The sequence below is a fragment of the Cryptomeria japonica genome, chromosome 6, assembly GCF_030272615.1.
Source record: "Cryptomeria japonica chromosome 6, Sugi_1.0, whole genome shotgun sequence".
In the NCBI taxonomy this organism is placed as follows: domain Eukaryota; kingdom Viridiplantae; phylum Streptophyta; class Pinopsida; order Cupressales; family Cupressaceae; genus Cryptomeria; species Cryptomeria japonica.
Genome location: NC_081410.1, coordinates 107,279,828 through 107,307,753, shown reverse-complemented (window position 1 = coordinate 107,307,753; position 27,926 = coordinate 107,279,828).

The window sequence follows — 27,926 nt, the reverse complement described above, 5'->3', positions numbered from 1 at the left end:
ATTTAAACAACCATTGTTAATCACCCATTAACCTTTTTCTTCAACCTTTGCGATCAAGGTTTTTTCCTCAACAGGAACAACTAGTAGAATCAATAGGCATGGGTCCATCTTCCTTAATGGCAATAAACACAAATTCATCTCCTTCTGATTCATCATCTGTAACATCTTCATCTGTAGCATAATAAGAGTTCTTCTGGTTCCTAAACTTCTAGTTATACTTATAAGGCTTATCATACTTCTCATGCTTCTCATATCTATCATTCCTATCATACCTATCAAACTTATCATGTCTGTCATACATAGCCATTCTCTCTGGACTCTAGAGGCAAAATATCATATCTTATTACAGGTAAAACATTTTAAAGGCAACTTTCCATCATAATTACTGACACCTTTAGGAAATATCCAGGAAATCAATTCTTCAAGCTCATCAAGCTCTCTTTCCTACTATGTTATCTCTCTTCTTTCTCTTTCATGTCTGGATATCCTGAACTCATCAAGATCATACTTTTTCTTGCCAAAAATAGACGTTGATGATTTAAATGTTGTCTAAGATTTTCCATGTGATTTTATAAATTCACTAAGCTCAAATGCAACAATTTTTCCAACCAACATATCTCTTGTTACTGTTGTTACACTTTAGATCTCGTCTATAGCAACAACCTTATGTTTGTAGGTAGGAGGCAAAGATCTCAACACCTTAGCAACAATCTCATCTTCCTCAATCTTTCCACTGACACATCTGATACCAAGGACAAGCTCATTCACCTTATCCATGTATGAATGTATGTTCTCATCATCTCCCATCTTCAATATCTCATACTTTCCTTTCAAACTCTGCAACTTAGCAACTTTCACTTGACTATCACCTTCATACAGGATCTCAAGCTCCACCCAGTTCTCATGTGCAATCTAAAGTTCCATTACGTTTGTCATTTCATAATCAATCAAGGCACTAAGAAATGATTCCTTCACTCTGATATTATATTCTACTTCCTTAACTTCATTAGGAGTAGATGGTCCATTCTAAGAAACAACATAGACATTCTTAGTAATCTTCTTGTAATCTTCTCCAAGACATTTCAAGTGCACCTCCATATGGTTCTTCCAAATAGTATAGTTGCTTCCATCAAACCTCAAACTATCCTTCTTAAAAAGAATACCTTGATCTGCCATCCTAGATCTCCTCAAGTGATTAAGCTTCTACCGAAGGATCTAGCTCTGATACCAATTGTTAGCAATAATCAAGAAGGAAGGCTAAGAGGGGATGGGTGAATCAATCTTCACCGAAAATCAGATAATCAAACACCAAAGCACAAATAGATAAACAACAACAACAACAACAGATAGATAAGAAAATGAACAACACAACACACCACCAAGATTTTGACGTGGAAAACCCAGTCAAGGGAAAAACCACAGTGGGAACCTACCCACAATAAGACGATACTCTACAGTAGTATGTGAAAATATTACAATGGGGAATGCACATACATTCAAGCACACTACCTAGAGCTCACTACTCAAATGATAATTTCCCAGAAGGCTACAACCCTCAGGAAAGTCTCACTGACTTACAAAAATGATTCAGACTACAATCTAGAAGAAATGAATTGCAATGATAGCATCTACAAATGCTTGATGACAATTTTGGTTAAGCACAGTTGTCTACTCTTCAACACTGATCTCACCACAACACTTCACCGAATGATATATTCTCTTTTCAGACATGCAACTCTCTCTAATAATGCAGACATAATACTGACACCTAAATTACATAAGTATATAACCTATACATACAAATCATCAACCTTCATAACAAGTTTGACTAAACCCTCAACCCTCAACTCATAAATACAAAAATTACATTGCACGATACAAAGATCAACCACCGGACCAATATTATAATTTACATTACATAGCATGGACCTAATTCAAAATCCCAAATGATCATATCCACCAGAAATTATGCCAAGATCAACTACAACATGCTACACCACTAGAAATACGACATAACATGAAAATCATCACCGAATGATATAAATCACCAAAAATCACACAACGATCAATGTGGATTGCCAAAACAAATAGGACATGATTAGGAAACACCAAAAAACATGTTAGAATAATCCAGAATAGTAGCACCAACACCTCTTTTTCAAATCTTCATCGGTCAACGTCTCAAAGCTCAAGAACACAACCAATCAACAATTGTCACAAAGAAAGATAACTTGTGGGTCACCAAATCATGAACCATTTGAAATTAAGATACACAAGATCATCCCAAACAACATCCCAACGTCTCAGCACAAGATCTGATCATATTGGAATATGCCAGAGGGAATACCGACAGGAACACCAGCAGGAACCGGTAATCAAAGAATTGTAAACTAGAGCAAAAAATCTTCCCAAGCTCACCGAAGTAACTCACAAGAATATTTTGACATCAATGACAACAACATATCCAAATCCAACAGACAACATAAAAAATTAATAAAAAATAAATATTAAAAAATAAAAAAATAAAAATATGCTCATCAATCTTTAGTGTGTTACAAATCATTTCCCAAGAGGGTTTGGAAAGAAACTTTTATTTGTGTCAAAAAGTGTGGTTAGTACACATGCATGGTATGGTCCTGAAACAAGCATTTTGAAAAAGTGGTTTTTAGAAATCCCTTCTGAAAGTCAATTTATATTATTTGGGTATTAAAATTATTTACATATTTGGAAACTAGACTCTGAGTGTTATATTTTATATTACTGACTTTTTTCAAGATTCAATCTCTAAGTGCTTCAAATTTTCAGCTCAAATGTGGCAAAATCTAAAAATCAAGAAAAACACTTCCACATTTCGGCCAAAAAGTGGACTCAACTTCTTGCATTGACCCATTAGGATGACTCCTAATCTGACTTCTACATTCACTAGCTTAATGTCCATATCTATTGTAAGTAAAACAACCAACATTAAAAGTGTACCTATTAGAAATCAGAGGAGACTTCTAGGCATTATGAACTAGAGTATCGTTGCTCTTTTCTTTCTTTTTAGAACATTCTCCTTCTTCATATCCCAAGCCTTCTTTGTCTTTTCTTTGTTTCTGGTCTCTAAGGACAACATCAAGAACTTTTCTTCCACCTTTTAGCTTATGTGCCTCTTTCTCAACCTTAGTACAATCCTTTGTTTTACTATTCATCTCTATATCAAGATCATCCATTTGCTTTTTTTCTTCATCCAACAAATTTCTTAGATGAGCAATCTTGTCTTCAACCTTCTTTAGTTTAAATCTTCTCTCATATAGATCTGCAAGAGAAAATCTTAATTCTCCTTCCATGTCGACTACACCTTCACATCCATAGTCACTCTATTCCATGGCATCCATATCATTTAAGTCTTCTTCAAACATAGTGTTCAAAACTTTAGATCTACCTCATGTAGCTAAGCTTTCTCAAGATGAACCTTGATCTGATACTAATTCTTGAACACACACTAGATGGTGAGAGGGGGGGTGAATCAACACAAATTAAAATTTCGAACATCAAAATTATATTAACCAAATTATTTCAGATATGCACATCAAAGAGATTTAGAAAAGAACATCATAAGTCATCCACATAAGAACACTAATATTTTATATGTGGAAAACCAGAATTGGAAAAAACCACAATGAGTTTTAACTCACAAAATTAATCCACTATATAGAAATGTTTAGAAAATGGGAGCTCACTGCTCTAGACTTGCAGACCAAGGCTAACTGATCTTGAGGAAAGATACAAAGAGGGACTTGCACACTAAATCTAACTGCACAATAGGGCAAGATACAGATTTACAATATTTAGAAAAAGAACTCCATGAACAAATTTATCTCTGTATGTTGATCGTAGTTCCAGATATAGCACAAATTGGTCCTATCAAAATATCTGGACCACCTAGACTTTGAATCCCTAATCTTACACCAATTCATATCTTTGCTTCACTTACATCGCCATCCTTACATTAAGTCGCACACTCAATCACTATTGTATTCTGTATTTACACATACATTATATCTTTCATCTATCCAACATCTGTACATATATATACCAAACCAAAACAATTATCTTTACCAAGTCAACCATAAAAAGATTGTAATGTGTATACATGCTCCTGACCCAAAATATAGAACTAGACCCAAAGAGTGAAACATATTGATCTTGATCCGAACCAAAAATAAAACTAACCAAAAATCTCTAGACCAAAATAAACAACTAGATCATTGGTTGATACATGTTAAAGCCTTTCAGTAAACTCCTAAGATAGTATCTAAACACAAAATACTTCCAAATCAATACACAAACACTCTGGAAACAACTTTTGGAGGACCCAAAGCATCGCTTCACCCAAAACACTACTTTCGATCAACTCTCGGATTTCAAACTACTTCTGAATGAAAGGGGTTGGCATCAATGACAAAATAAAGGCATATGTGTAACACCATTATCCTCTCATGATCAAATAATTATTCCAAATTATTTAACTAATAATGTCCTCTAAAATTAAATAAATTTATGAATTTATTTAGTTTCATTTATCTTGCATTTCAATAAGTTTCATTTACCTCCGAATTAAAATTGATTTCATTTACCTCCCGTTTTAATTTCATTTCACAATTTCAAAAACCAAAATTTCCTCTAAATTCAATTTCATCTCAATTTCCTACATCACATGTTGAAAATGAGTGACTGTTATAGACTCTCAGTTCCCACTAGCGAGTTAGCAATCATTTTTTCTAACTAATCAGTAAGCCCACTCTTTTTGAAATCACCTTTTTCTGAATAATCAATCAAATCAATTATCAAGTCAATCAAATTCACTCAAATTGAATAAACATCTCCAACCAACTTATCTTATGAATTCTCAACCATTGATTATCTCTGCTACCAAATTAATCTCGATCATCAATTCAAATTCAAAAATCTATAAATTCAATATCAATAACTACATTCTTTCAATTCTTGTGCTTACATTTTTCAAGTATTATGCAACTCTAATAGCCATTACCACTTTATACAACAAGGAGGAGAAGATCAATAGAAGTCTCGTGCTTGCATTCAACATGGATTTTGTCTTTGTTTTGAATCTTTGATTCTTCTTTGTTGAATTCACTTGCATACTTGTATTATACTACAATTGGATTAGTGATATATTAAGTTAGTGGTTGCTTAATAATCTATTACATCACTATTTCCCCCAATTTTCGGTCATATATAATTACTAATATTCCCTTGCATGCCTTACTATTCTCTTATGTTTTCTCATGCCTTACAATTGATTTCTGATCTTCCTTATTGTTTCCTACTTTCATTATTGTTACTCAACCTTTAATGTGACTGATTTCTTATTGTTCTCATCTAGTCTACCTATGATTTTATATTCTTTGATCACATGCTTATGATTCTTAAGCTATATTGATATTCATGATGCAAGTATCATGTCATTATCTTATGCATCTATGCTTCTCCTATGCTTCTATAATCATTACTTATCATTTCTATGTCATGCTTTATAGATACCTTATTAAATTAGGGGAACCAGTCTTCCCCTATTCTATATCATTATTTCATTATCGAGTATGTGCAGGATCATGGTGTGCCAAAACAGGCCCTTAAGTGGCAATGAAATTTCAGAAAATCAGAGTTATGCAACTTGACATGAAAATTTGAATAAGTTATGAACATTATTTTTAAAATATGTAAGAAGAGAATCTATATAAAATTTAATGTAGTTTCTAAGCTACTAGTTATTTTTTGGAAAAGAAAATCATATTTGATGAAGATTTCAAAATTCAATGCAGTGGTACTAAAATTCAGGAAAAAGATAAGAAGTAGTTGTGTGTCTGACCACCCTAATCACAATCAAATCATAATATTTTTTTATAACATCTATAATATAAGTATTAGACTCATGTCCAGATGTGACACATATTTTTTTATAAAGTAAATAATTATTTATGGATTTTTTACTACAACTTTTTCAGAAATTCAGAAACTCCTACGTCGAACCACCTTAACTTGGTCAAAACCTTATGAAATTCAATTTTTTTAATTTTTTCCTTTATTAGATGAAGCATAGGATGTGATGCATGTTTTAGATTCAAAAAATGCTATACCGTTTGAAAGTTATGAGTATTTTTCAATCAGTCTATCAATCAGGACTTTTTTCAGAATTCAATTAGAAAATAAATAATAATTATTTCTTAAAGTCGAAATAAGACAAGCCTTATATTGTTCGAAAGCTGAGAACATCCTTAAAACCCCCTTTTCGTTTTATCAATTTTGGCTATTAAAAAAATCGTCAACCACCAATGTAAAGTCTTGAAAATCAAGGAATACTAAAAAACACATTTTTTTAGTTGACTTTCTAGGCTTATCACTTCCAAGCCAAATCTCAAAGCAAACCCGAGCCAAAATTTCAAATTTGTACAATAGAAATCGGATATCTGATTTTAATAAATAGATTGGCACATAATTAATCTATTATTTATTAATATATTAATTTATAAATTATAGAGAGATTAGGGGGGAGAGAGAGAGAGAGAGAGATTAGGGGAGATGGAGCGATAAGGGGGAGTAGGGGGGAGGGAGGGATAGGGGAGAGAGAGAGATGGGGAGGGTAAAGGGAGAGAGAGATGGAGAGAGATAGATAAATTAGGGAAGAGGGAGAGAGAGAGATTAGGAGAGAGAAAGCATGAGAGAGAGAGAAGGGAGAGAGAAGGGAGAGAGAGAGAGAGAGATGGAGAGAGGGAGGGGGAAGGGGTCATATTGTGTCCTATGACCCCTTAGGACACCATATGAATCCATAGGTGTCAAATTTTTGTAAGTAGTATCGGCAATACATTTTATATTATAATAATGGTTCATCTTGCCACCTTATGACATACTATGACCCATTAGGACACCATATGGTGTCGTTAGGGGTCATATGGAGTCCTAAGGGGTCATGGGATACCATATGACCCCTTATGACACCATATTGGGTCGTTATGGGTCCTATGGTGTACTAAGGGGTCATATTGTGTCCTATGACCCCTTAGGACACCATATGACCCCTTACGACACCAAATTGTGTCGCTTGATAATATGATAAATCAATAATGATCCGGTCAAATACTGAGAGGGGGGGTGAATTAGTAGATAGAAAACAAACTAAACTTTCACAAAACTCAAACTATAAACTGCAACTGCACTGTCAAGTTTACGGGTTAACTAGAATACCAATATAACAGTGTAACATATTTGAAACTCATATACCATTTAACCAAAACATCAAACCACTTTACTAATATTAGTAATAGCACATTTCAGATCACTTACGTTCATCTTAACACATCTAAGTAGCTTAACCAATTAAACAGATTAACCATATCAAAACATAGCCATAAAATCAATCATACATTTCTTCTCCCCCTTTGACAACAATACCAAAGTGAACGTAAAACATACAATGTCATACTTCATTGTTCTGTAAGTAGTTGCCCCCCCTGTGGAGTAGCTCCACTCTACACCAATACTGCTTCAAGATTTTCAATAAGCTCCAGGACTGATGTCTTCCACATTTTCTTAATTGACCTCATGTAGGGGCACAACCCCTAGCTGACCTCTAAGATACTCAAAAGTGTAATACCCTAAAAATGGTCATCTAAACCATGGGCCTCTAATCTCAACAACGTCACCAAGGTCAAACCAAAGGCAATTAAAATTAATCTTGAGCACACAATTAATTTCTTAAATCATCAATGTCACATGGCAAATTAATCACTCTGAATTAATTAAATAAATATTTAATTAATTGACCAGTTCAAGTAAATCATTTTTAAACAATTATCCTATTTATTTTATTGAATATCCTAGCATATTTAATTAAATAGATAAATTTGGCATTAAATCATTAAAAAAAAGAAATTAATTGGAAAAATCAAATTAAAATTTGAGAAAAGAAATCAAATGGAGATAATCATAAAAATCAAATTAAAAATTGGAAAAATCTTAAGAAACCAATTAAAACAATTAAATATCAAAATTGAATGAAATAGAGAATAAATCAATTTTTTCTGATTTTACCTTAATTTTAGTTCAATTTCCTTTAAAACTGAGAAAAGCAGCCAATCACATCAATTCACCTGGATTGTGCTTCTTCTAGGAAAATCTTGATTGCTCATCATCATTTGATCTCAGTCGTTGGTTTCTTTCTGAATTTTCTCTAAATCTAGGCTCTCATCTCCTAATCAAGGATCCTGGAGAATATATTGTTATTATGTTGTTTTGGCTCTAGGTTCATTGAGATTGTGCATTGAGATATTACATATTAGTTATTGCATCCTTACTTAATCATCTAGCTTAATATTGCTTAAATCATGTTAGATTAATCATGCATATCTAGCTTAAATCTTGCATATCTAGCTTAAATCTTGCATCCATTTAGCTTAATTTTGTACTCATAGATTAAATCCTTCATTTAGTTGTTATCTAGTCACTGGTATTGCATATAAAAATCTGAGAGCAAGACTAAACTCGCATCTACTAGAAGGCAATATGTCGCTTTGTAATGGTTTATTGTTCATTATTGATTATTGATTTACTAACAATGCATCTAATGACTTAATTGAAGTGTTATGTATTCAGATACAACTTACAGATAGAGATACAACTTACAGATAGAGATCCACTTTTCACACACACATTTTTGGCACCCACTGTGGGCCCCAGAATTCAATCCTTCGGCCTCAAAATCACTTTTTTATCTTTCAGGTCTCATCTGTACAACTTGTGCTAAATATCGTACGAGTATAAGTCCTTCTTCGTATGACATTCGGTCAAGACCTATGTTTTGTCATGTAGATCAGAAAAGGAACTCGTACGAGTTTCTGCTTTGAAAATTTAACTCTGTATTTTGTCATTCGGTCCTTTGAGAATACTCGTGTAAAAGGGTATACTCTATAGTACGAATTTATGTTTTATCGTTTCAAAAATAGTATACCTTTTAGGGTTTTTCGTAAATCGGATTTAGATTTTGCTAACACTGACACTAACCCTGGTCTATCTTTTGTTTGCCTAAGATTTTTATAGCCTAACCAGTTTCTTGCAGAACACTTATCAGAGAATTTATCAGTCAAACATACGCCTGTCAAAGAATCAAAAAACAACATGACTATTGTTTTGTTGTTTTTGCAGGTTGCCTAAAGAAAATCAACCAAACATCATGTATTCTTTAAATTCATTTTTTTAGGCACTTAAATTACTATCTTGTTAAAGAACAAATCTGTCTTTTGTGTTTTCAAAAAAATCAGAGAGGTAGGAGAGTATGCTCTTGTCTTTTATAGACAATCAGAAATCTAGACCCTCTAAACTTTTTCTAAATTTTGAGATTTGTATACCTTTAGTGGGCCTATCACAGTGGGAAAAAGTAATCACCGTGTGAGAACGACCAAAGTGACTACATCTAGACCTGAGAATTCCAACTCACTATAATAAATAGGCCTCTGGTGATTAGAGTCTCAAAGGACAGGATTATTTGAGTTTTCTCTTTGAGATCTCTCATATCAAGTATTTTGTAGGGCATCGTGGTCTCAATCATGTTTACATGACTACAACTTGTTTTGGTACCTTGTCAGGCTATAGGCCTCAATCATGCTTGCGTGACTTCAAGGGGTAATTTTGAATGGAATTCCTGACTAAGAACTATAAGATAGAAGCTACCTGATTCACCTCTGAAAGGGGGATAATATTTGTGCAAGAGAGATAGTAACTCTCCCAAGACACTTGCCATATCGTGCCCCCATTAGCATTTGGAGTCGGCTAATACGATGTTGGGAATCCATTGCATGAGACTCAATGGCCGTATTCGTATCTAAGTCGGTAAGCAAAGGTTTTCTTCTCTGAGCTAACTTTCATAGAGTTAGCATGTTGTGCTTGTAATTATTATATACATCTTGTGTGTTTTCTGTATTTTCATCCCTAAAACTAAAAGTGAAATACTAAAACTGGAGAAAACAAATCAACAACTCAATGATAAACTCTGTCCGTGTCCAAAACTAGTCTCTGTTAGTCATTGAAACATTAGTTTGTGTCCAAAAGATGGTCTTCATTAGTTGTTAAAAACTCTACCTGTCAGAATTTTGTTTCTGTCCAGTCCTCTGTCGTAAGAGTCTACTGAATTGTCTTCCCACTACATACATATTGTCATACGAGTCTTCATTGATCCTTTTAGTTTGTCATATGGCTCTGTTAATACTATCCTATGAGTCTATAGAACTGTCATCTGAACCTTATCATACTATCGTACGAATAGTACTCATACTCAATAGATTGTCGTCTGGAGGCCATCAAACTGTCATACGAGTTTTGGCAGCAACTCGTACAAAAAATTGTCTCTATCGTCTAGGGGTTGCTAAACTCTCATTTGGGTCTGAAAACTTTGTCATATGAATTCCTTATTTTGTCAGTCTAGAATAGTCAAAATTTCCCAAATCAGTCTACAACGAACATAAATCTAGTCATCATAATTCTGAGCATAAAATAATCTTGATAATGTACCCTTGTCGTTGTGTTGCATGACTTTGTCGATTATCTCCCAACTAGTTCAAATCAATCGATTATCAAACTTATCAAATTGCTTATCAATCTCTTATCAAACTTAATCAACCTAGGCTTCTTAGATTACATCTTATATAGGATAGATCGTTCCTAAAACTAGACTAGGTCTTAGTCACCTTTCTCAATCACTACGTTAAACGCGTAACTAGCTCTGATTTAATCTTGACTTTTGCATCACATCTAGCTCTCGATCCCATCAGTTGTAAATGCTTGTTCAAACCAAAAGCTCTACTAAATTTTTTGACAAAAGTAAGAATCCCATGGCTACCTTGGCTCAACAAATTCAAGATCTCAAGAGAGAAATATATGATATTCAAGCCCAACAACAAGATTCAATGACACATCCTGAGATAAAATTTCATGATATTAAGAATGTCAGACTTCAAGAAATCCTAAAACAATTACATAAGGTGGAATAGAAAGTAATTGAAAATCAAAAGCCAAAATCTCATACAAGATCACAAGACACCTTTACCAAGATAAAAAGACATTTATCCCCTGGATAGACAGTTTACACCTTTAGGGCAATCTATTGAGTCAGCTTTGGAAGAGATTCTTAAGCACAATCTTATCATATTGCCTAAAAAGACAACATGGGGATGTGAAGTTTTGAGTAATTACTATGCATATCATAGACATAACAAACATAAGACTTCAATGTGTATGGAATTAAAACATAAAATTCAAGACCTCCTTGATGATGGTGTTATTGAAATTGAAGATTATAAAAATTCACCTAAGAAGAAACTAGATGTCATTACCAAGCATGATCAAAATTATGAACTTGTGTCTAGAAATGGCCCACATATATCCTCCATCTCTTCCATGATGCCTCCATCTCCTAAGGCTTCTAAAAAACAATCCATATAATATCCCTCAAATAATGAACCTAATGATGAAATTTTTCATGTTGACCCTCAAGGGCTATCTCAAGGGTCATCCCATCCAATGGTTGAAAAAGATCCTATCTCCCTAGAATCCCATGAGGATCCCATTATACCTTTCCATTTCTTCCAAGATGATCCCCTTCCATCACAAGAGAAAATCACCCTTCCTAAGAAAGATCATGATGCCTCTTTCACCTTTCCAAACGATCCTATTCAAAATGAAGAGTCAAACACCCTATCTAATGGTCCTCTTCCATGTCAAGATCAAAGTATCCCTTCATCTCCTTGTCATAATCCTCCATGTTCACCTCAAGTATCTATCATGCCTACAAAGCCCTCTCATGATCCTACAAGTCAAAATATTTATAAACGCAAAGGGGTAGACCTTCACAAGAAAGAATCCCTCCATGTTAAAGAAACTATTAAGAGTCATGGTCTCAATAACATTCCTCAAAATGTTGGTACCCTTACTAAACCAAAATCCAAGTACACGCTTTCCCCTTCATCTCTTCCATCCATTTTAGGACCTTATATTCCTCCATCCCTTGTGTAGGATCAACAAAGGCGTACCTCTTCACGTACCTTCCATCCATCTAAAAGGACACAAAGGCCCACTGGGAAAAAGAAAGCAAAATTAAAAGATATATGGGTTCCTAAGGCACTTGTAGAAGCAATGCATTCCAACAAATTGTAAAAGCATGAAAAATCAAAAACCATGTGGATCCCTAAGCGTCTCCTTGAAGCACCATAGTCTAAAGAGAAATCCAAATCAACAACCAAGATTGTTGTTCCTCCATCCAAATCTTCCAAATCTATTTATCCATCACCTGCTTCATCCATTTTGGATCCTTATGTCCCAAAATCCCTGCTTGTTCCTCCATCCAAATCTCAAAATCTGAGATCCACTTTTCCTCCATCAATCTGCCATCCCTCAACATGTGTGTCAATGGTGATCCTGCAAATGTTTCCATTCACTCATGCACCAAACTTTCAATATCTGATCCATTATCCAACAACTCTTTTTCATCCTTCCATACCCCTTATCCAATCCTTTGCATAAGGATTTATCCTAGTTTCATCACAAAATCCAAAAAACTAAGGAAATCAACATCGGAGATGTTGGACATGTACATTTAGCCGAGTCCTTCTTGGAAAGACATATTTATGCTGGACCAATGAACTACCTACACAAAATGATACTATGAACAACATGCACCTTAAACGATACTATATCTAAGGGCTAGGTTAGTTTAGGTTTTTGGCATTGCATATCATTTTATTCAAAGCACTGCATCACATATAGTTTTTTTTTAAATGCATCACATTCGCAAAATTTATGCATTTGCATATAGCAGCATCAATAAAACAAGGCAATTGTCCAAGTTTATCATTTGTTTGCATTCAAGACAAACAAGGGTCATCTCCTTTCTTAGATATTCAGACATGGAGTCTTTGATATCCTAAGGTCATTCATTTTCAACATTACCTTGTGACAATGCTTTACTTATGGTTGGGTAGGGATTTCACTATTTAAGACTTGTTAACCTGAAATCTATCAATTTCTATATTATCTCAAACACATTAATAAAATCTCTAATTCATTCTAGACATGTAGTTGATCATATGACTAGTGAAAAATCTAAAATTCTACTTCAGTGCAGTTGTAATTGTCACACCCAAGTAGGTTTCATTACTTACAAGTCAAGGCAAAAAAAAGAAAAAAATGCTATGCCAAATATTCATCTCAAGGCAAAAGATCAATGATATATAATTGAAATATTATGCATACAAGTGCAACAAAAAGCTTGACTATGAGAACATGCGAGTAACTCCATCAGGGCTATGAATGCCTACTGGCAATGGAGCAATATTTGAGAAATTACAGCCTATAACCTTGTTGGAGCTCTAAAAGCTTGTTGGTAGCAAGGCTCTATTCGGGATGATTTTGAAGTTAGGATAATTCATGTAGAGATATTCATATAGGATTCTAAGGATCTTTTATGAACACAAGAGCGGGAATTAACTCATTTGCACTCACATGGGTAAAAGAAGATCAAAGTTTCAAGAATCAATGGGGAAGTTTTTGTGTCTCCATTTATAAATTGTAGTCGCTAAGTGTGTTAATTTGGATGTTTCAAGGGACCTTAAGGATCGATTGATCGCTTATCTATGAAATGTTTTGTACTTCCAATTCAACTGGTGTTTTACAAAATGTTGAACAAACATGGTCATCCTTGTTCGAATAGGAAATGCATCTTCATCATGCATATTGCATTAACATAGGTCATATCGAAAATCATTGTCTCCATATGCATTCTACATATCATCATGTCATATAGGTCTTTATATTGGGGGCATAGCTAAAAAAAATCCTAAAAAACTCATAAATGTCCTGAACAAAATCATAAAATGTCTTGAACAGAATCCTAAAAATAAAAAAACTCACAAAATAAAAAAACTAAAAAAATCAAAGCAAGAAAGCTTAGACTATCCTTCAAACCAAATCAACCACAAACAAAGTATCAACATCTGCAATCAAACTTATCGCATGTCTTGTTAATCAATCTATCAAAGTCTATCAAACATCAACATGTCTTATACAACGAAGGGTACACTCGAAACCAGATAGATCGGTCTTATACAAGGTACTTACTCTTTGAAACTAGATATTCCTATCAATGATCAAATCAAATCAATGACATCAATCAATATGGCTACTGGATTTCTTCCAGGTTAGTCTTATCTCTTGTACTAAAGTGCTGCATCTATGCTTTCACTTGTACATATCTTTTAGTTGCTTTTGTAACATCTGGCTCTTTTGGAACTCTCATGGCTTGAAATCGATCAATGTCCTAGTCTTAGGGTAATCAACTGATCAATTTACATGTCCTAAGCAGTATCAACCAATTCATCTTTCTATCGGTAGTACCAGGTCATCCACTCTAAGTCAGTCACCTATCTCCCAACTACTGAAGAGTTTTATAACTGAGTACACAAGCAAAACAAGACTATTGAAAACAATCACTAAATTTGTTTCAGATATGCATGAAATTTTCTTTGTGTGTTGTCTTTTACATTTTCTTTCATTTATTATTCCCTCTGAGTAACTCGAGGAAGTCTATCTTGACTAAGAGGAGCAAGGATTGGGGGCATAATACTTTTCTTTGTTTTCTTCTTGTAGGAATGAATCTGATGATCTGAAAACATCTAATCAGTTGGGTATCTATGATAAGTGCCTTCACATCAAGTTGAAATTGCCACACATACCTCGACTCTGCTCATTTGTATGCTACAGGGAGGTTGGATTCATTTCTTTGTCTATTTTGAGAGAATTTCTTTAATGTGCAATCTGGATGCATGCGTAATCTGTCCAAGGATATGAACAAAAAAAGGGTCATTGTAGACAAGATAATGAATATTGCACATGACAAAGAAATGAACTCTATTTTGCCTGTTGTGTTTGTAAAATGCTCAGTGATGAAAATTAAGCTTTTCAAATCGAGTGACTAGGTTTAGGTTGCATTTATTTTAAATTTTATGCATTTGGAGTGATTTCGGCATGATAACAATGATCTCTTTATCTTTTGAATGAGAGTTTGAAGCATCATCACTTCTCAGCTAAGTGGTCTCTTTTTCATCATCATTTCTCAGCTAAGTTGTCTCTTTTTCATCATCATTTCTGTAATCGAGTACTTGTGTATTGAGATGTTAGTTGCATACATGAGCATCTTATATAGATCCACACATTTCCTTATTACTTATTTGCATTCATATTATTGCATGAAGAAAAATAAACATTTGCATTACTCTTTACTCATTTTCATCATTTATTTGCATATGAAAAGAAATAAAAATAAACATTCATATTCATTTGCATTACATACATCCATACTGAAAAGATGTGCATACATATAGAATAAAGCATATAGAACAAAATCTCATAATCAATCAACACAAGTATGATGAAATCAAATCAAGATCTCGTATATATCATCATAAGAGTCTCAGAGTACAAATGATATCAACTTTCAAATACAATGTCTCATCATAGCAAGGATCGTATAGGCTACAAAAATGGGGCACATAACAAAAATCTAAGAGATATAACAAAGCTAGTTCTCTACCTCTCCCTCATCGCTAGGTGGAGGAGGTGGTTCTTGTTGATTGATGTCTTGTCTAGGTGCCCTAGCTCCCTCCGATCGAGCCATATATTGAGAATATGGAACAACCTGCTGTGCCACTAGGACCGCTACACTATACGCGACAACATAATAGGTTGCCCGACTCGTCTGATGCAAAACCTCTTGTTGGAGAGTATCTCACTCTGCTCTGACCTCAACAAGTTGTCAATCCCGCTCTGCAAGCTGCGTCTGCGCCACTGTCAACTATGACTGCAAACCTGCCAATCCAACCCTTAGAGACTATACTGCGTCTGGTGCACCTTGCTCTCTCAGAGGCTCTTTTCCTCCCTCTCCACCTCCCTAATCCTCCCTCCACTGTCTCACTTGCCTAGGAGCTACTCTCTCCTCCTCACCTCCACCCTCTGCTACCCTGGCACCACTGGCCTCAACCCCAACAAACCCTAGAGATCCACCCTCCCCTCTCTGTCGTTGTCTCACTCCAGCTGGTATCTAGTTGCTACTAGCCCCAGGATCACCTCATGCCCACCTAGGTGCATCTGCTCTCAGTCCCTGCACCTATCCTCATCCCTGCACCTGTCCCCATCCCTATACCTAACCCAGTACCTATTCCTATGCTAGTGCTTCATCCTCGACCTCCTTTATGAGAGGCGTATGCTTTGCAGGATCTGTGAATCTAGGAAATGGATGTCTCTGGAACCAATCCCTATACTGGGGCAATACCCCTGCATCTGCAACATCCTCCAAATAATCCCACTATTGTCATTGTAAAACAACTTGCTCCTGTATGCTCAGTGTGTAGGATAACCTTGGAGCCCATCCTCGTCTCTCCTCATCTCCATATCGGGCATAGATTGTAAACTCCTGAGATATACTTTATGGTCTGCCATATTGCCTCATAACCCTAGAAACTATTAACCACTCAATGATGGACACTGACCTGCCAATAAGAGGATGAGTCATAAACATATCCTTCCTCTGCCCTCTCCAATCATCCCATAGCTCCAGACCCCTATACGATCTCCATACTACCGCGATCAAGTCATCAAGCTATCTCCTCCAATAATTTGTCTTGCCCAGGTGGGGCTGAGTGACATAACCTGAATAGAAATATACAATAGGCTAGTGTTGCTCTCTAGCATCATCTACTATCAACCTACATACTAGGATGTGCTCCCATACCCATATCTGCAAAACTAAGACTCATGTTGCCATGCTCTTCCCCTCCCTATATGCAACCTCGTGCATCTCATGATACATATGGGCCAACAAACAAGATCCCGACCCTAATCTCTCAGGATGAGTGAATAGTCTCTCGAGCATCCTAGCCCAACTACACAAAAAAACTCTGGTGTCCCCTATCCAACATAACGAAACACCCAATGATACCTGCTAACACGCATGCTAGCAAAAATTGCTCACTATACCTAGTCATCAAAACATCCCATGCGATGGCCCGCTCAAGGATAGTCTCATTATGAAATATCCATCTCAAAGCTAAGATACCTAGCCACTGAGCAGAATCATAATCGACCTTTTTGCCAGTGAACAAAATCTTGAGATTCCGGTAGACATCCTCAGGTGTGATCGTCATCTCTCCTATAGGTAAATGAAAATTATTATTCTTTGAATGAAACCGCTCTGCTAATGCGGTCAACATCCCATGATTTACACGGATATCCAGTATCTGAAGAAGGTATCCAAACCCAAACAACTCAATGTGTCCCCTATCTGCATTTGATAAATCATGAACTAATCCCATCGTATGTGGATAAACAAATTGAAATAAGATATTTGGCAACCAAATCTGCAAAATAAAAAATAAACACTGTTAGCACGTGATCCAAATTGTGCTACAAATATGCTAAACATGCTTGCGAAGCCAAATATACAAAATGCAAAATCAAAATTTGATATTTTGACCCTAAAAAATGCTTGTTGTTTTTCATACGAGTTTTCACAGAAGGGCATAATTTTGTACGAATTAGGATTATACATAGCACAACAAACTATCACAATAAGAAAAAACATTATACATTGCACGACAAAATGGGCACTCAAGCACAAGTTCGTATGAGATGTGGGCCCACATAATACGACAAACCCTATATGCCCATATGATAAATCACTATGGTGATAGTTTATTGTACAAGAAAATGGTCTTATCCCACACGATAAACCATGGTATATGACTTTGAACGACTTAAAAATGCAAAAAAATCAATCAAAATTCAAAATTTAAGAAATCAAACAGGCTTAAGATGGATCACTTACCATCGGGTCGTAGTTTTGTGGTCGATTGTGATGTCTCTGGCGCTCAAAATGGTGCTCTTGGATTGGAATGGCCATTTTTCTTTGCAAAGGGATTTTATAATTTCAAACTTGGAGAGGTTAAAATGAATTGAAAATGACACATGGACCCTTTATATAGCCAAAACCCTAATTTTTCAATTTGCTCTGATGGACGTGAAACTATACCCTAAGCTAATTTGCTCATCTTCCTAGTCAATTTCGCACAACTGAGAGCGCTTAGCACTTTCATCAAATGCTCATTCTATTCTTCAATTTGTGCTCCACTATGAATCTCAATTTTGATTCTTAAACCAACTCTAATTTTAATCTTCAACATTAATCTTTGTGCTCAAATAACTTATCATCACTCAAAAAAAAAAATTGCTTGAAATCATTGCGCAACTCTCACTATCTTTCGATTTCGCTCCCGAGGGGGCATACTCATGACCTCATAACATCTTTTCAGTAATCATCATCATCAAAAGTCGAGAAATTTTTCAAATCTTCATCTAAAGTTAAGCAAAAATATTTTCAAATAAATTAAACGTTGTTACTAGGGGCATCTTAACTCAATCACGTCATATCAAGTTGAGATTCTTCGATGTCCAATAAAGAAATCTCTAGGGGCATATCAATCTTTGTCCTTATCTAAAACAATCTTCAAAATCGATGTTTAGTTTCATCACATCAAAATCAAGCTGGACATTCTCTCTTCCTAATCGGTTCTTGTTCAATCAAGTTCAAAATCGGTTTCACTTTTGCTTCGCTCTATCTAGTTCAATCAAGTTCTAGATTGATGCTTGTCTCTTGATCCATCAAGTTCAAGAATGGTATCTCGCTCTTTGTCGATTCTTGTTCAATCAAGTTCAAGATCGGTATCACTTTAATCAGCTCTGTTTAGTTTTAGCGCTTGAAATCAAGTTGAACATCTTGCTCTTCATCGGTTTGTGATCCATCAAGTTCAAAACTGATTTCTCTATTTGACATAAACTATTATTTGAACCAACATGCTTCTCGCACATTAATTCAAAGAGGGGCAAATGTAATCCCCTAAAAATGGTCATCTAAACCATGGGCCCCTAATCTCAACAATGTCACCAAGGTCCTAACCAAAGGCAATTAAAATTAATCTTGAGCACACAATTAATTTCTTAAATCATCAATATCACATGGCAAATTAATCACTCTGAATTAATTAAATAAATATTTAATTAATTGATCATTTCAAGTAAACCATTTTTAAAAAATTATCCTGTTTATTTTATTGAATATCCTAGCATATTTAATTAAATAAATCAATTTGCCATTAAATCATTAAAAAAAGGAAATTGATTGCAAAAATCAAATTAAAATTTGAGAAAAGAAATCAAATGGAGATAATCTTGAAAATCAAATTAAAAATTGAAAAAATCTCAAGAAAGCAATTAAAACAATTAAATATCAAAATTCAATGAAATAGAGAATAAATCAATTTTTTCTGATTTTATCTTAATTTTAGTTCAATTTCTTTTAAAACTAAGAAAAGCAGCCAATCACATCAATTCACTTGGATTGTGCTTCTTCTGGAAAAATCTTGACCACTCATCATCATTTGATCTCAGTCGTTGGTTTCTTTCTGAATTTTCTATAAATTCAGGCTCTCATCTCCTAATCAAGGATCTTGGAGAATATATTGTTATTATGTTGTTTTTGCTCTAGGTTCATTAAGATTGTACATTGAGATATTACATATTAGTTATTGCATCCTTAGTTAATCAGCTAGCTTAATATTGCTTAAATCATGTTATGTCAATCATGCATATCTAGCTTAAATCTTGCATCCATTTAGCTCAATTTCATACTCATAGATTAAATCCTTCGTTTAGGTGTTGTCTAGTCACTAGTATTGCATATAAAAATATGAGAGCAAGACTAAATTCGCATATAGTAGAAGGTAATAGGTCGCTTTGTAATGGTTTATTGTTCATTATTGATTATTGATTTACTAACCATGAATCTAATGACTTAATTGAAGTGTTGTGTATTTAGATACAACTTACAAATACATATCCACTTTTCACACACAAAAAGTAGCCTTAGGTAGAGGTTTAGTAAAGATATCCGCTACTTTCTCCTTAGTAGATACATGCTCCAGTAACACATCTTTACTCTGCACTTTCTCTCTGAAGAAATGATATTTCAGCTCTATATGCTTGGTTCTAACATGCAACACCGGGTTCTTTGAAATGTTTATTGCACTGGTGTTATCACAGAAAGTCCTTTTGGTTCTACAATCTTTAACTTGAATCCTTCTAGAATGTGTTTCATCCAAATTGCCTAGGTACACTTCATATATGGTGCAACATAGTCAGCTTCAGCAGTTGACTATGATATACAACTTTGCTTCTTGCTGCTCTAAGTTACAAGCCTTCCTCCAAGAAAGAATGCACCTCTAATTGTACTCTTCCTGTCATCAACATTTCCTGCCCAGTCTGCATTTGTATAGACTTTTAAATCAAAGTTACCTGCATATGGATACCATAATCCATAATCAATAGTACCTTTCAGATATCTGAATATCCTTTTAGTTTCTACCATGTGTGTCTCCTTTGGGTTTTTCTAAAATATGGCAACTAATCCAACTGCATGAGCAATATCTGGTTTGTTGTGAATAACATAATGTAGTTTCCCTATCATAGACTTGTACTCCTTTTCATCCACTGATGTAGAATCATCCTCCTTAGACAGTTTACACCCTGTAACCATTGGTGTCCCAATTGATAGTTCTGATACTTAAAGATAAGTACAGATGTCAAGCTAATAAGATGAGAGGGGGGGGGGGTGAATCATACAAACTTAATCTTTCATAAAAACATCAGATTCAACCTCGGTAACATATACTAGAGTAATATAACCAAAACTGATAAACATGCAAACTCAAAAGCATATGAACATCATAACACTCATAACACTAGATTTAACATGGAAACCCAAATGGGGAAAAACCACTGTGGGATTTCGGACCCACTAAGAAATATACTCTTCTAGAGTATGCTCGATTAAAAGCAAATCATGTTAAAGATTACAAACACATTGCTTGATGTGACCTGGTTAAGGGATTTCCCTCAAATCTGTTAGGATCTTCACCTTGTTAGAAGTGACCTTGTTAAAGGATTTCAAACACTCAATCAAAATGTCGCCTTGCTAGAGGGTTTTACAAATAAGACTATTAAGTCCATTTGGTTAAGAGATTTTTTGTCACTTTCACAAATAGCAGTAATAAAAATCTATCTGCAACTTCACATCTAAAATGCTAAAGCAGATTCTTATTTGCTCAATACAATATAGACATAGAACTAATCTTGTCCATCTGCTGGGCTATATACTCTATTTATTCAAAACAGGTCTTCAAGCTTCTGTGCTTGGTAATCACTATGTAGCATCCTTGTGCATACACTTGCCCGCATACATTATTCATCAATAGTTCCCTATTTATAAACAATTCGCCAACCACTTAATCTCCTTGATCACATTTCCCATGATCAATCATAGCCATCAGATCTTCAAACTTTGACCAGGTTCAATGTATCCTTCGATCTGAAAAATGTTTTACCCTACCTTGGAACTTGCATACATTTCTTGGAACTTGTGCTAGGGTATTATTGTTCAATCTAAGCTGTAGATCTTCCTGCCAATTTTCCTTTGACATAGATTCTTTAACAAACTTCACTCACGACATACCAATCATTTAATCATGGCCAACTCATCAGCTTCCTTCATTAAATAACGCTTGTAATCATTTAATGTATTCTGTTACAGCTCGATTACAACTTGGTGAATACTAAACTTCACTCGGTAGACATTCTGTCTTCATTAACTGACAGCGATAACCTTAGGGTTTACCGACTAGGTTCCTTAGGGTTTACCGACTAGGTTCTTTGCTTGGTAACATAGTATAGTATTAACCTTACAATCAATAGCATATGTATGATATCAAAACAATCTAAACATCATGATCTCATCATTATCTAACTCGGTAATAGTTTCCCATTGAATAACTTATTTCTCCCCTTATCCATCATATTCTTTTTGTGTCTTTTACAGACATCTTTATACTCATCAAATCATACTTCTCAAGATATGCCAACATCATACTGAATTAGAAAATCAATTTCTTGACATCAATGACAAAATAGTAATATTAAGACAGTAAACATCCTTAGTCAGTTATATCCATAATCATCAACAACCTTCTCAATATCCTTATTGAAATGCCAACAATCTCCCATTGTCTATTATAATGCCAAATGCCAAATGCCAACAATCTCTCCCTTTGGCATTGATGGCAAAAACAATTGATTTGACCTTATTGATTCGGATTGCTATGCTGAAATGCTCTCCTTCTGTCATCAGAATTCTCCCCCACACATTAGCCTTCTCCTCTTTCTTTTCTGCTTTTCTCCAGTCTTCTCCAGTCTTCTCCAGTCTTCTTCTCCAGTCTTCTCCCCCTTTGACAACAATGCCAAAAATTAAAGAACTAAAACATAATTTCTTCCTGTATGAAGTGATTTCTAGCAGGAACTAACACCTTTAGAAAACATCCTAAAGTGTGAAAAGCAGCATCAACTCTTAAAAGATATTTGGTAGAGTCATCGAATTGATGCTTTCACCGAACTCGGTCAGTGAGTAGAAGATAGGGGTAGGACCCCTAACTTACTTTTGAGATACTCAAAAGTGTCCCTTAGCAATGGCTTGGTGAAGATATCTGCTATTTGTTCCTTTGTGCTAACATACTCCAACACCACTTTCTTCTCTTGAGCTTCTTCTCTAAGATAATGATATTTGATAGAGATGTGCTTTGTCTTAGAGTGCATAACAAGATTCTTTGAAATGTTAATGGCACTAGTATTGTCACAGAATATAGTTACTTGCTTAGTAACTTTCTCATGTATATCTTCCAACAGTTGTTTGATCCATGCTATGTTGGTACAATTCAATGTTGTAGCAATGTATTCAGCTTTTGTTGTTGACTATGAAACACATCCTTGTTTCTTGCTAAGCCAACTCACTAGTCTTTCTCCTAAAAAGAAAGCTCCTCCACTTGTGCTTTTTCTGTCATCAATGTTGTTTGCCCAATCAGCATCAGTATAAACTTTTAAATCAAAGTCATTTCTTTTCTGATATACTAAGCCATAATCTTCAATGCCTTTCAAATATCTAAAAATTCTCATGATTGTTGTCATGTGTGTTTCCTTAGGATCTACAGAGAATCTTGCAACTATACCTACTGCATGTGCTATGTCTGGCCTGCTGTGAACAACATATTGCAACTTACTAATCATGGATTGGTAAAGTGTCTCATCAACAGATGTAGATTCATCATTCTTTGATAGTTTGCAGTTGGTAGTCATAGGAGTACTTAGTGGTTTTGAATCCTCCATTCCAAATTTCTTCAAGATTTCCTTTATGTACTTGGATTGAGTAATGAAAATTTCATCTTTCATTTGCAGTATCTGTAAACCTATAAAATACTTTATCTCACCAATTAATGACATCTCAAATTCCTTGCTCATTTCATTTTCAAAGTTCTTGCATAGAGAGTCATTTCCACAAAATATAATATCATCAACAAATATGGCTGAGATCAGTATTCCATTTTCATCATTCTTCATGTAAATATTGTTGTTCTCATCATATTCTTTTTGTGTCTTTTACCGACATCTTTATACTCATCAAATCATACTTCTCAAGATATGGCAACATCATACTGAATTAGAAAATCAATTTATTGACATCAATGAAAAAATAATAATATTAAGACAGTTGTAAAGCGGAAAATCGCGATCGAACCCTAGTTGGTCTCCCCTCTTCCAACTCCGAGGAGAGAGAAGGGAGGTTCACTAGGGTTGATGGTTTTCACTTAAGGGAGAAACTTTACATTCAAAAGAGGGGTTGAAACCCACAAGATCCAATCCCACACAAGGCAAGATTGGATGCTAAATGTGTTTCAAGGGGTTAAGACAGCAAGACTACCCTCTTTTGTAAAGAATGTGCATAGGAGAATTAAGCTAGGAATGCATAGAAAGTGACAAAGATTCGCTTATAAACTGAGATAGGGATATAGTATGAAGCTGCGGACCTGGAATTAGCAGTAAAATGTCGATACGGTGCTGTCCTGCAAATTTGAGCAAAAGTTGTCAGGACGATGGCGCCCGGCGCCACGGTCCTCCGAAAAATCCGCGAAACGAAGGGGGATCTGTTCGTCTCTGCACAAGGATTCCAGATCTTCAATTTCAGCCACATACCTGCAACCTACACACAGAAAAGTGAAGACGATTGGGGGGTTAGGGATTAGGGGTTTGCCTTTAGGTCAAACCCCGGTTTTGGAATTAACCAAGAAATGAGAAATGCTGTAAATGTAAATGACTGTAAAACAAGTACTAATACCTTGTTCTAAGGATGTTTGTATCCTTATGTGCAAAGGTATAGATGTTGTATGTTGTTGTAGTATGTTGTATGTAGTATGTAGTAAGTGATCTCCTCTTCAATGGTTGAATCCTTGACTTGAATGCAACACTTAGCCTTGAATGGAGACTTAGAAGGAATGCTTGAATGCTTGAATGCTTGAGTGCTTGAATGTCGTTTCCACATATGTTCATCCTCTCCCCAAAATGAGAGAGAAAATGTAGTTTATATACTTGTCAATTAGGGTTAATAGACTGATTTTCCCGACCTTAGGCCGACCAGGAAATTTAATTTCCAAATTGCAAACAAAAAGACCCGAGACCCCTTAGGAGACCGGGCCCAAAATAGGCCCAGGGACCAGGGCGCTGGGCGCCATGGTCCTGGGGGACCAGGGTGCTGAGCGCCCTGGTCCTAAAGGACCAGGGCGTTGGGCGCTCTGGTCCCACCTCCCGGGACAACAGGGTGCAAGGAGGTTCAGGCCAGGGTGCTTGAAAAATGCAGTTTTTAGTGTCGTGAGCAAGTTTCGGGGTCTCCATTCAGGTTGCGTGTTGCGTCACCATCGTGAAGACCGAAATGCAGTCGAAATTGCAAGTGTCACAATTTTAGGACGCTACATTTAGCCCCTACTTTAGTGGGAGTATGTATGCTCATACTTCCGGTAAAGTACAAGGAAACAACATTGAAAGACTTTCACCACGTCAAGGAGGCAAGACACACCAAGCCCCCAGTGGACTAAGGATCTTACGACTTTGATTGACAAAGTAAAAGGGAAGATCACGAGGGAGAACCATGACTGTCGGTAGTAAGGTTCCCTCACTATGAGTCATGCAAGAAAAATACCAAAAATTTTCAAGGCAAAGCTAAGTTCGCCAAGAAATTTTCAAGTATCTTGAAAGGATAGACAGGGTGTATGCCCCCCTATGTTAAAGTGATCGCACACACCTCAACGGAGGTGATTATTTTAACGTAGTGATACACATAAGAAATGAGAAAGGAAAAGGAGCACATTATCGCAAAGATTTAGCCCCCAGGTGTGAGATAAACCCAAGGATAATAGACACAAACACAAAACACGAGGTGACTTCACTTTCCTCGGGGTCAGTATGCTGTATGATAAGTCATGTATATCATATGTATGTATGCATAATTGTTCTTCATTCCCCAATCAAGGAAGGTCACCTAGAAGAAGGGAACACATGTGTCTTTTGAGTCAACATGAGAGAGACCAAAAGAGATCTCAATGCTTTGCATCGTCCTCAAGTAGACAACACTAAGGACGACAAATAGAAGAATGAGAATAACATATAGAAGAAGTAACAAAAGAGAGGGGGAGAGAATCTGCTATGCTAATGTAACTAGTCTAGCACGTCATCTACCCCCCGATCTTGCTAATCAATGTTTCGGGAAGGCAGGGAACACGCTAGAGGAGGAACATCCAACACAGCAGATGGAGCTATCACAAGATCCAAACAAGGGCTATGTTCATGTTCCAAGCCACATTGTTCTTGTCTAGGAGCTAGGATAAGTGCTTTAGAAAATTCGTTAGATAAATGGTTATCAATATCAACAAGTTCATATTCACTATCAGAAGCAAGAGGAGTAACATGTTCATCATGAATAACATTTTCATCTATAGCATCATCAAGATTTATAAAAATAGGATCTTTAACTCGCACAGGATCAAGACCATCATGCATCTTATGTTTAGGAGATTTTGAAGAAAATGGAATAATGCTTGTTGAAGGTGTTTTGAAAGATTGTAAAGTTTGAAAAGTAGCTGCTTGAGCCCTAAGATGACCCTTTCATCGGCGTTCACGTGCAGAACGATTTCATCTAGTCTTAGTAGGAAGTGGAGAAGATAGAGGAGGAGGAATGTTCTCATCCTTATTACTTGGGTGTTTAGGTTGTGATCTCTTAGGCTGGATAATAGGAGAAGAGGAAGGTCTCTTCTCTCTATAAAAGGAAGGAGGAGGAACTGCTCCATATAAAGAAAGAATTTTTGGTTTAGGAAGAAGACCAAGTCCATCATGACGAGGAGGTATAGGTCTACTTTTAGAAGGTTTATTAGGCATAGACATAGTCACATCCATAGGGATGGGTTGGGAATCTTCTTGAGGAAAGACATTAGTTTTATCTTTCAAAGGAAGAACTTCCTTCTCAAGATCGATAGGAATGTCAAGTTTAGGTGTTCTAGGTTCACTTAGAGATAGGATCATATCCGTTTTCCACTTTTGATAAGATTTGAAAAGATGATCACTTCGCGGAGGAAGGGATTGGAATTGTTTAGGCCAAAAGTAATCAATAGGAACACTAGAAGTTCTTTCAGCTGGTTTAAAGAGACTATGATTGACAGTAACAACTTCACCATTATGGGGAAATTTCAAGCATTTATGAATATGAGAAGCAATAGCCTTCATGGAAGATAGCCAAGGATAGCCAAGCTTCACACGAAATTGTTCGGATGAAGGAATAATAGCAAAGTTCAGATCAAGAGATTTGTTATGGACCTCAATAGGTAATGTAATAGAACCAATTGCAGGAGAAGAAAATGCATCAAATAATTTCACAACCACATCTGTTTTGTCATAGATCACTTGATTCAATTGCAAACTAAAAAGAAATTCTTCAGTAATAACATTAATCATGCACGAAGGATCAATAAGCACTCCATGGCAAGGTGTATTCTTGACTTTTGCAACTATGTATAAAGGACCATCAGGTGCTCTAATGGTTTCACTAGAATCAAATGTGATGGAAGGTTCTTTAGGGTTTTCTTGCTGCTCTACAAAGTTAATCACATTCGGAGTCATAGACACAAGACCATCAGATGAGAGAGAGGAATCATTAGCCTCAATCGCATTAGAAGTATGAGAAGTATGAGAAGGTAATGGATCAGTAGAAATCTAAAGATTTTGGTTAGGAGGAGCTATAGATGTGTTGCCTTTATCATTCACTCTGGAAACAGAGATAGTATTATTATCAATCAAATCTTGAATTTTACCCTTTAAAGAAAAACATTTTTCAGTATCATGCCCAGGCTGACGATGAAAATGACAAAAGGCTTTGTTATCAAAATAAGGTGAAGTAATCTTTGCAGGATCAATTTGTTGTACAGGAGGAAGAGTAAGCACATTTTGTTCCAATAACTTATTCATAATACTATGCAATGATTCATTCAAAGGAGTATACTTTCTTTCTTTCTTGAAAAATTTAGAAATAGGAGGCACACCTGATGCTGCATTCACATTGTTGTTGATGATGTTTTCATTGAATTTGATGGAATCTTTGTTCGGTTTAAACTTCCCAAATGGTTGTTGACAGCTATCACCCTTATCACTCGGAGCCATAGGATGTGATTGTTCCATTTGACTCACAGTCAGTTGATAATTGTGAAGAGTTGCACACAACTGTTGGAAAGAAGTAAACTCAGAAAACAGAAGTTTGTCTCGAATATCTTTTTGTAAATTAGAAATAAAGATTCTTTGAATATCATTATCAGGCACTGGAAAAGAAATTTGAGCATACAAATGCTTATATC